This window comes from Bubalus kerabau, chromosome 4 (genome assembly GCF_029407905.1).
Source record: "Bubalus kerabau isolate K-KA32 ecotype Philippines breed swamp buffalo chromosome 4, PCC_UOA_SB_1v2, whole genome shotgun sequence".
NCBI classification, from domain to species: Eukaryota; Metazoa; Chordata; class Mammalia; order Artiodactyla; family Bovidae; genus Bubalus; species Bubalus kerabau.
The window spans coordinates 109,366,786-109,377,105 of record NC_073627.1 but is presented as its reverse complement, the minus strand read 5'-3'; the positions used below and the strand labels follow the sequence as shown (position 1 = coordinate 109,377,105).

Here is a 10,320-nt window from a genome sequence, read left to right as displayed (position 1 = left end):
CCTAGTCAAGGCTATGGTTTTTCCTGTGGTCATGTATGGATGTAAGAGTTGGACTGTGAAGAAGGCTGAGCGCCGAAGAATTGATGCTTTTCAACTGTGGTGTTGGAGAAGACTCTTGAGAGTCCCTTGGACTGCAAGGAGATCCAACCAGTCCATTCTGTAGAAGATCAGCCCTGGGATTTCTTTGGAAGGAATGATGCTAAAGCTGAAACTCCAGTACTTTGGCCACCTCATGCGAAGAGTTGACTCATTGGAAAAGACTCTAATGCTGGAAGGGATTGGGGGCAGGAGGAGAAGGGGACGACAGAGGATGAGATGGCTGGGATGGCATCACTGACTCGATGGACATGAGTCTGGGTGAACTCCGGGAGTTGGTGATGGACAGGGAGGCCTGGCGTGCTGCGATTCATGGGGTCGCAAAGAGTCGGACACGACTGAGCTACTGAACTGAAAGCCCCTCTGGGAGGTGTGCTGCGCTGGAGACCTTAGTGGATGAACTGCCCCGCCCCGAGCTTAAGAAAAATCAGTAATTAGAGAGCTAGCATTAGTGTTTCTTGGTAATATTTGTTGGTCCTCCCGTCCTGTTTATTCAAACCATCTTCAGTTTGAAAGAAGACTCAAGTCACAGCCTCCCTTGCACCCGCTTAGTTTGCTACGGATTGAGAGTGTCTGACTTCCTAGTTCGCTTCTAAGCTGCCTACCCAGGCACTGCATCTTCTTTGAAGTCCTCAGAACACCTACACCCTTCTGGACGTGCATTCTCTCCTTTTCACTGAGGACTCGGTCCTGCAGCCTAGCCGGCGCGAACGCACGGAAGACACAGCTCGTCCAGCTCAGGCACTTGCAGAAAACCAGATCCCTGCATGCTCCAGAATCCCGCTGTCACCAGGGGCCAGGAAACAAGCCGACAGTCCCTGATCAATTTCTTTAGCGGTGAGGAGGGAGGGGCCAGTAAAAGGTGCTAAGCCGGCATGTTAACAGTGCCAGCCTCCCGTGGCCAGGTACCCCTCCGGGTAAGAACTGATAGAATCGAACTGACGCACTTCTCACTGGGGATGGATTTTTTTTCCTCTCCCTCGGGGAAAGAAAGTAAACACACAGCTGCCGCAGGAGCGTGCCGGGGCGGAAGGAGCGGCTCTGCCTGCTGCTCGCGGGTCAGAAGCCAGCGGACCGGGGTGAAGCGGTGGAGGTGAGCGAAGGTGCTCCGTGGGCCTGGTGGAGTCTGATCGGCGCGCAGGCGCACTGGAGTCTGCCCGCCGGCCGGCTCGCGCAGGTACAAAGAGAGCGCCGCCGAGAGCCGGGGTTCCTTGAGGTCCCGGGAGCCGTCTGGGGTTTTGCAGGCCGGAACTGTCCCTCCGTCCCGCTCCGGGACGCAGCCGCAGCCGTTTCCCGCCGGGAGTCGGAGGCTTGCGGGTCTCCCCGATTTCCTTGCCTTTGCGGTAGCAGCTGAGCCCTGGTACGTTCGGGGTTTAATTCTGGCGCTCGCTAGCCGGGGGCCGGCTCCGCCCCCTGCGCCCCGCCCCCTTCTCCGAGGTCCCGGAGCCGCGGGCGAGGCAGCGAGCTGCCGGCGCGCGCGGCAGGTTGAGAGGAGCTGCTGGAGGTGAGTGGAGCTGAGGGCTGCGTTGCGCCACCTTCCCGGGCGGGTTGGCCGGGGGCGTGGGGCTCCGACCCTGCCCCTGTTGGTCTCCACGCCCAGTCAGGCCAGCTTGGGGCGCGCCGGGGCGCACGGCGGCCGTGGCGGTGGCGGAGGGCAGCCCCCCGCAGGCTCTCTTGCCGGGTTACCCTGGCGGCCTCAGGACGGGCCTAGGGATGGGGTCCGAGAGGTTCCTGCGGCCCCGCAACTTGCGGGGTTCGGCACACTGTGGCGGAGGGGCTCGGGGGTTTTTGGAAGGGGAGTGCTGCGCACCCGACTCGGGGTCAGCGGGAAAGTCCGAGCCGGGCCAGGAGGCGGGAGGGTGCGGACGCGTCCCGGGCCGGGACGCACGGCCCTGGGTGCCCCTGGGACCCTTTCATTAGTCCGGGATCGAGTGAGAGAGCTCTCCGAGGCGTCTCCCCGAGAAGTTTTCGGCTCGGCTCGGCTGGAGGGAGTGGCGGTCGACCACTTTCTTCCTCATCGGCGGAGCGGCAGGTGGCCTCGGTCGCCCTCAACCGACTCAGAGATGGCTCCGGGCGAGGTTGCCGGGGCTGGGGGGTGGGGGAGGGGTGTGGGCGCCCTGGGCCTGCGGCCAGTCGAACCCCGCCGGGACGGCGTGGGCTTCTGGAGTCTCTAGGGGCTTCTGGTGGTCGTCGAGGGAGGCTGCGAGCGCCCTTAAGCAGACTTGGACCCTCAACTCCCCTTCCTCCCCCTTCCCATGGCCCCAGCAGCGTCCTCCCCTTGACCGTTCTTCTCCACCCGGTCCGTGTGGAACTCTGAGGCAACTCTTCGCGGCGGGTCCTGCAAGTCAGCAAGAACTGTGCTGCGCCGGGGTGGCTTGGAGAGGGGTTTGTCTAGTGAGCCTTAAAAACAATCTATGGCGTCCCCCAGCGCTCGCTGTCTGCACATGGTCTCTGCTGAGGTTCGTCTCGTCGAGTTAATTAATGAAGTATTATATCAAGACAGGCGCTCGGAGACCAACAAGGAAAGTTAACCACCCAGTTCTGTAACTGTGCACTTTCTTGCCCCAGCTTCATCCCATCCATCTGTGAGCTGAATGGAAAGTCAGGGCTAGTTTCCTCATTTTTAATTCCGTGAATTTATTCAGCTTGGTTTTTAGGTGGTACTTAGCTGTCCATCTGCTATTTGCTCGCTTCATCCAACTTTCTCTACAGAAAAGTTGGGCTTTCCCACATTTTATTTATTTTAAAAGTTGATACATAACAAATGTGCCATAAGTTTACCCAAATTGTATAATTTACTGTTTGTTTTTTTTTTTTTAGTATATTCACAGAGTTGTGCAGGCATCCCTACTGTCTAATTCAGAACATTTTCATCACCTCCTAAAGTAGCCCTCCGCATTAATCAGTTATTCCCCACTCCCCTTCCCCCAGCCTCCCATTCTCATTCTAAGGTGAAGCTTTCTCAAGATGGAAACTGAATGAGAAAACGGACAGATTATTAACTTCAGTCCTTTTTCAGTTAGTAGATTTGGGAAAAGGTGCTGCTGCTGAAGCAATGGAAGAAAAATTAAGAATGGGTTGTCCTCTGGAGATTACAGTATCTAAGGATAGAGGAGAGGCTTCCAGAAGAGGAATAATTGCCTCTTTTAAAAACACACAAATTAGGACTGCATTTTATCCCTGTAGGTGGGGCACACTTTCTGCACTTTAGATTTGCCAAGTCCACAAATCACTGTGGCACATGTGAGTGTTACCTACCTCAGCACATGTGAGTTGTATTTTATGTATGTGTATGTTTGTTTTGGGGGGAGGTGTTAGGGGAAAAAAAAGGACTCTAGATTTAAAAATAGTTTTAAAGTATCCACTGTCCCCAAAGAAAGAAACCACAGGCAGATAGCCACTAGGATGGTTACATTCAGACTTGGATTGATTTGGTGAGAAGGTGCCTGCCTGCATGAGTGCTGAGAATCCACATCTCCTATGTCTCCTGCGTTGCAGGCCCGTTCTTTACCTGCTGAACCATCACGGAAGCCAGTGAGAGAGCATCTGCTCTCATATGGTCCCTGAGCTACTGTGCTCATGCATTTACCCCTGGTCTGAGGAAGAGGATGGGAAAGGGTCTAGTAGGAGGTAATTCAAGAAATTGAGGCAAGAATTGGAGAAAGCCTGAAAGGGGAGTACTTGTGGGAGCTGAAGTGTGTTAAAATGGAGAAGAGTGAGCACATTCAGAAGCAGCAAAGGGGATCTCAGTGAGAAATTTCAAACATTTCACTTAGGCATTTTGTTGGACTATTTGTGCACGTTCTAAAAATCATGTTTCAGTGAACAGAGTTGAAGCTATCCAAATTATGCAACATCCACTGTACTCCTCTTCTGCCCTCAAATCAAATTAAGCCAATTTGGTTTCAAATGTTACAGGGTGTTTTATGCCTGCTACATGGTGGCTTGGCTTATGCATCTTGTAAAGTAATTCTTAAAGTTGAACTGTAAGAAACATATACATCTTAAGGGTATAATTTGATGAATGTTCACAAAGTGAGCATAAACTTATAACCAGCACTGAGATAAAGATACAGAGCATTGCCATGCTTTTTTCCCCAGTCATACACTCTTCCCAGAGGTGACTACTGTCTCAACCATAGGTTAGTTTTGCCTGTCCTTGTGATCTATATACATGGGATCATATAGTATGTTTATGTGGTTTTCCTGTTTTGGTTTTGGTATCTGGCTTCTTTCACTCAAAATTATGTTTGTGATACTTTGCCATGCCGTTGCATGTGGCTGTAGTCAGTCATTATCATTGCTGTCCAGTGTTTCATTGTGACTGTGCCACAGTTTATCCATTCTAGGGTTGATGGGCATTTGATTAGTTTCCAAATTTTGTCCATGGGGAATAGTGTGACTTGAACATTGTATTGTATGACTTGATATACAACACAAATTTGTGTTTAGGGTATATACTGAGGAGTAGAATTGTGCTTAACCCCTCTCTTCCCTCTTTCCTTTCAAATAAAATTCAGTGAAAATTTCTCTAAGGTTAAGGCTGCTCCACTAACTTTCATTTAGAATAAACGAATGTCAGTGAGCTTTAATAAGTGATAATTACATTTTTATTTTATGCAAGGCCCTGGTGGGGGAATTCAGAGTTGAAGACCCTCATTTGGTTCATAGCAGATGGGGAGATGTAAAGATACAAAATTGAATTGGAGGCAGAAAGATGGAAATATCTGATAAAATGGCTCACTGGAAATATAGGGGAAATTAACACTGAAGAGTGAGATTTGGGTGATGTTTAGGGAAATTGAACCTTGAAGAATGTGTACAGGTGGGCACTAGAGTAAAAGGCATTTCAGTTTAGCTCATAGCCTTTGAAGAAGCAAGGAAGTCCAGCAGTGCTTGACACATGATAGCATTGTTAGTCACATGCTTGGAAACCCAGGTGAATGGCAATTTCAGATTGTGCCCTTCATCTAATGACTTTGTGACTGCCGAACCAGCCTAGTAATCTTTGGAAATGTTGTAGCTCTGGATCCAGACTGGCTAGTTTGAGTCTAGGTGCTGCTGCTTGCTGTGTGACCTTTCATACAGTTACTGAATCTCTCTGTGTCTCAATTTCCCATCTATTAAAAAGAGATAATAAAAGCACTCCCCTCATGGGGTTATTTTGAATATTAAATTAGTTAAAACATAGCACAGAGAGCACATTGAGCACATTGAAATTTGGTACACAGTAAGTGCTGAACATATTTGCTGCTGTTGTTTCTTTAATTTAAAATTGAATTTCTATAGTAATATCTGTACATAGTAAGAATAATGCAGATAACAAAACAGTGTTTAAAATGAAAACTAAAACCCTTTACTTCTTTCTGATCCCAGCTCAGCTACAGTCTCTTCTCCAGTGTGATAACCGTAAACTATTTCTGTTTTTAGTTCTTTTGGTGGTTATCACTGAACTTAAAATTTAGTGGCTTATTAGACAGTTGTTTCATATGTGTTCTATGGATCGAGGATGCAGGTAGTAGGGGCTGGCTTCTCCTCCTCCTGAGGCATTGACTGGGATCTCTCTGTATCATGCAGCTGGTCAGTTGGCTGAGCTGGAAGGTCCAGGAAGGCTTTACTTCCTTGCCATGTGCCTTGGCAAGGCTGGCTGGAAGACTGGGCGTGGCATTGATTGTTGACTGGAATACCTACACGTGGCAACTTCAGCATGGTGGCCCCAGGTAGTTGCACTACTTACATGGCCACCAGCTTTCCCCAGATATTAATCAGGGTCTGAAGAGAATCAGACCAATAGGATGTGCATGTGTTTATAGAAAGATTTATTATAAGCAATTGGCTCATGATTATGGAGGTTGGTGATTCCAAAATCTGTGGTGTGAACCAGCAGCCTGGACATCCAGGACAGCTGATGTTGCAGATGAAGACTAGAGGCAGTCTGCTGGAGAATTCCTTCTTGCTCAGGGAGGCCACTCTTTTTTGTCCTATTCAACCCTTCAACTGATTGGGTGAGGCCCACCCATATTATGGAGAGCAATCTGCTTTACCCAGAATGCAATTGAAATGTTAATCTAATCCCAAAACACCCTCCAGGTGGACACATACAATTAACTTGAGCTATGAGTGCCTCAAGTGAACCAGTTGGAATCTCCTTGGCCTTTTATGACGAATCTCAGAAGTTACATAACTTCCTTTTCACCAAACTGTTGATTGGGTCAGTCACTAAGCCTGCTCAGACTGAAGAGGAGGGGATCTAGACTAGCCACTTGGTGGGAAGAGTGTCAAAGAATGTGTAGCTTGCTTTTTAAGCTGCCGCAGTCTACACTTGAGTTCACAAATTTAACTATAGCTATTAACTCCCTGCTAAGGAAGGAGTGGAATTTGTATTACCTCCCACCTCTCTTTTCTTCCTTTCCCCTTTGCTTCCCATTATTTATTAGGTACCCTATTATTTTTATCTTATTAATTTTAGTTCTCTTTTTTCAGTTACCTGTGGAATTTTAAATAAAGCATTCGACACTCGATAAGGCTGTGGAGAGGTGGCAAGCTCATGTTTGTTGGAGTGTGTGTGTGTGTATGTGTGTGTGTATTGGAAAGGGCAGTGAAAGAGAACAACAGAACTGTCTTGAATGAAGGATGCCTGACAGTGAGGCTCTTATGAAAACACACCAGCAACTAGATGTGTGAATTGCCTGTGAGCATGTAGTCTGCATAAGCAGAGCAGGTGATACAATACGGCAATTTTAATTTTCTCTCTTTGGCTTCTAAACTCAGATAATCTTTTGCCTTTTCCTTCCTTCAGCTTTGCATTTAAAGTATGAATGCTGGAAGCAAATGGTAGTCTCATTGATGAAGACTCTCGGAATAGATGCACTGTTGAGTTAACTATTAGTGTACAGGTATATACACCAGAAAAGCCTGTCAGAAATTAAGTATCCTCATGTTTCTTTCCTTACGGAAGCAGTCAGTTAATTGGAAAGAGATATATTTCAGACACTGTCAGGAACCCTGTAGTTCTGTTGTAGGAGTGGGTTTTTTTTCCCCCTTTTAAAAAAATTCATTTGGGGAACTCCCTGGTGGTCCAGTGGTTAGGACTCGGCACTTTCATTGCTGGGGCCTGGGTTCAATCCCTGATTGAACTAAGATCCTGCAAGCTTTGCAGCACAGCCAGAAAAAAAAAAAAAAAAAAGAAAAACACTTCAGTTAATGGAATCGATCAATGGGGCTTAAAGTCTCAGGAGACATACTAACACATTTTTATAATTATCTAATCCCTTGAGAAGCATACAAAAGGAACTTCTATTCTTGTTGGTTTCCATTTATTGCATTGAAGTTAAGACTCCTTTTGATAGTTTATATAATTTTTGGCTTGATTAGAGGCAAAAACTTAAATTTGTTGATTGCATTGCATTTTTGGTTATGTTTGTTCCGATTTCTATTGATAATTCTGACTTGTTTACCTTTTGATCTTAGGGAAAATATGAAAAAATAATTAGAGCATAGGTAGTAATCAAATTTATTCATCCTGAATTTGTTCATCCTTCCTCCTCTCCCCGTGCCTTTCCCTCTCTGTCCCCAGTCCCTCTCTTTTTTTGTATTCCTCTTAACAGAATTGCTCTTTGCTATAAAAATTGCTGGTTTAAGAGCAGCTTTTTTTAGGGGCTGGAATTGTCCATATTATGTGATGTTTTGACTCACTTTTCTACCAGATACTCCCTTGCCTGCCTTCCCATAGAGCCATAGACCCAAGCTGATCATCTTTGTATTATACTCCCTTTGATTCACTACTCTAGCCCAAAGGGTATCCTTCTAATATCATTGATTACTTTTGTCAGTTTTTTTTCTTATACATATAGAGTCACAGAGCATGTACTTTATTGTGTCTGGCTTCTCTCCGTGTCATATCTGTAAGATTGATCCATGCTGTTTCATATGGCTATGGGTTGTTTATTTTCATTTCTTATTGTGTCCCATTGTGTGAATGAATATACTACTGTTTATCCATCCTACTGGAGATATACAGTGAGTTGTTTCTATTTTTGGACTAATATGAACATTGTTATTATGAACGACTTTGTGCATGTTTTCTCATGAACATATGTATACATTTCTGATAGGATAAGTATCTAGGAGTGGAACTGCTGAGCCACGCAGTTTAGCTGTAGCCGATACTGCCAGAGTGGTTCTATTAATTACATTTCCAACAGTTTACGTGAGTCCTAGTTGCTCTGCATTCTTGCCAATGCTTGTTATTGTCTGTTCTCCTCTTTTAGCTATTCAGGTAAATGAGTGTTATTGAATTCCCCAGATGACTTATGAAGATGAGCACCTCAGAGATGGCTCATTATTCTTTTTGTTTTACAGCATAGTGAGATAGAAAAGTCAGGCCAGCTAAAGAATTAATTGACATTTTGTATCAGTTTTTTAAACCAGTCCAGCTTTTCTGTTTCTCCTTGCTGTATAATTCATTTCTTGTGAGTTTTTTCTTTTAACTGGTGGGAGATACTGCTCAAGAGATTTACTACTAATAAAAGTTTAAAAAATGAAAGTTTGTGAATAAACTCTACTGGTTCTGAGAATAAAAGTATTCGGTATATAGAAAGACTGAAATTTTGCTCATGTTGTCTTAATCTTTCAACTTTTCTAGTTTGTAAAATCAATCTATTGATTTTTGCCATTCACTGTGACATTTTTATAGGGGATTTGCCTGAGTCATGCTCTGTAGTTGGCCAGGAATTAGATTTCCACATGAAAATATAAAAGAAGATTTGAGTTCTTGGTGCATTTTTTTTTAAAGGAAAAACAGGGGTTGTCAACACAAGGATAAATTGGATACTCTAAAGCTTCAGTGTCCATGCTGAAAGTTTTTGCCATTTCTTTAAAAATGAAGTAAGTAGTTTCAATGAAATTTAACATATGACTTGGTGGGCTTGAGTTTGTTTTGATTTATTTTCTGTTGGCCTTTTGAAATTTCATCCTTCTTCTCTTTAGGGCATCTGTTTTATCTTCCCAATTGTTTGTTTTTAAGGATTGTATGCCTCTTTTAGAATGCAGCCTAGTTCTGAACTTATTCAACATTCTGTCTTCCCTTAAATACTACTAGGGGTAATACTGACCAAGGGATAGACACTGTTGTTCTTAAATACTTTAAAGGTATTTGTGGGTACTGTTTGGTTTCTTTCTGGCAGGGTTGAATCGTGTACGGCATAACCTGAAGGGTATTTGGAGAATGCTGGCTTCTGACCTTGAGGGCAGAAGAAGATTTCTCTGCCTCCGGAAACATCACCCTTTGATCTCCTTTCTAAGTTATGATTCAGGAGTGGGAGGAGAGTTGGCTGAATCCCTATCAAGGAGAGGAGGCTGGGAGAGAAAAGATTGGGGTTTACTTACTACAACTCAAAGTTTGTCAGCCTTGGCAAGGTTTCACTAACAATTGAGAGAAGCAACTCAAATAGTTTACTGCTTTGAAAGTTAGTGTATATTGTTTAGTTTTTTTTTAATGCTGAGAGAATTCAAGGTCAGTCCTCGAATGAAGTCACATGAACTTACTTGTGTTCTGGTATGTTTTTACTGGAGGGAGTGGAAAGGGGAGCAGTTGTGACTGCTCTCGGACTGGGGTCTGAGAATTGTTTTCCACGTTGGGAATGACATCTGTGTGGGTGGCAGACAGTGTGGAGACACTGCCTTGAGGAACAAAAGGGGCTTTTTGTGGAGTAGCCAAGTTATGCTTTGTCAGCACTCAACAGTATATGTTGAATGAATGTGTATACTTTCATCAGTGACATACTAGGGCTGCCAGATCTGCACAGGGGTACCAGTTCATTAATTTTTATAGTGGTTTTAGGTGCCCACTGAATAGTAACCTATCCTGTAGATGATCAGGAATTTCATGCTTCCATCTGTTGAAATTTAAGCAGTTTGGTTATAAAGAGATTTCTCCTAACAAGATTTGACCCCACCTGCCAGGTGTGTTGGAGAAGGAAATGGCAGCCCACTCCAGTGTTCTTGCCTGGAGAATCCCAGGGACGGGGGAGCCTGGTGGGTTTCCGTCTTTGGGGTCACACAGAGTCGGACACGACTGAAGCGACTTAGCAGCAGCAGCAGCAGCAGCAGCCAGGTGTGTATGTGAGTCAGGTGTTGATTCTCCAGCGCTCCTCTTTCACATATACCTTTTGTGTGTATGAACTTAGAGACATGAAGGTACTTATTGTAACTTATCTTCCCCAC

General features: G+C 45.2%; 1 protein-coding gene across 8 annotated transcripts in view; it reads left to right on the top strand.

Annotated features, from left to right (window-relative positions):
• Positions 1-1,097: 1,097 nt before the first annotated feature.
• Positions 1,098-10,320, top strand: part of KANK1 (KN motif and ankyrin repeat domains 1) — a 215,124-nt gene continuing 205,901 nt past the window's right edge. For 4 of the 8 annotated variants that reach the window (XM_055578233.1, XM_055578243.1, XM_055578239.1 and 1 more), the window contains exon 1: positions 1,465-1,600. The gene's annotated coding sequence lies outside the window, so the exon portion shown is untranslated. The other 4 variants (XM_055578237.1, XM_055578235.1, XM_055578236.1 and 1 more) reach the window with 4 other exon arrangements.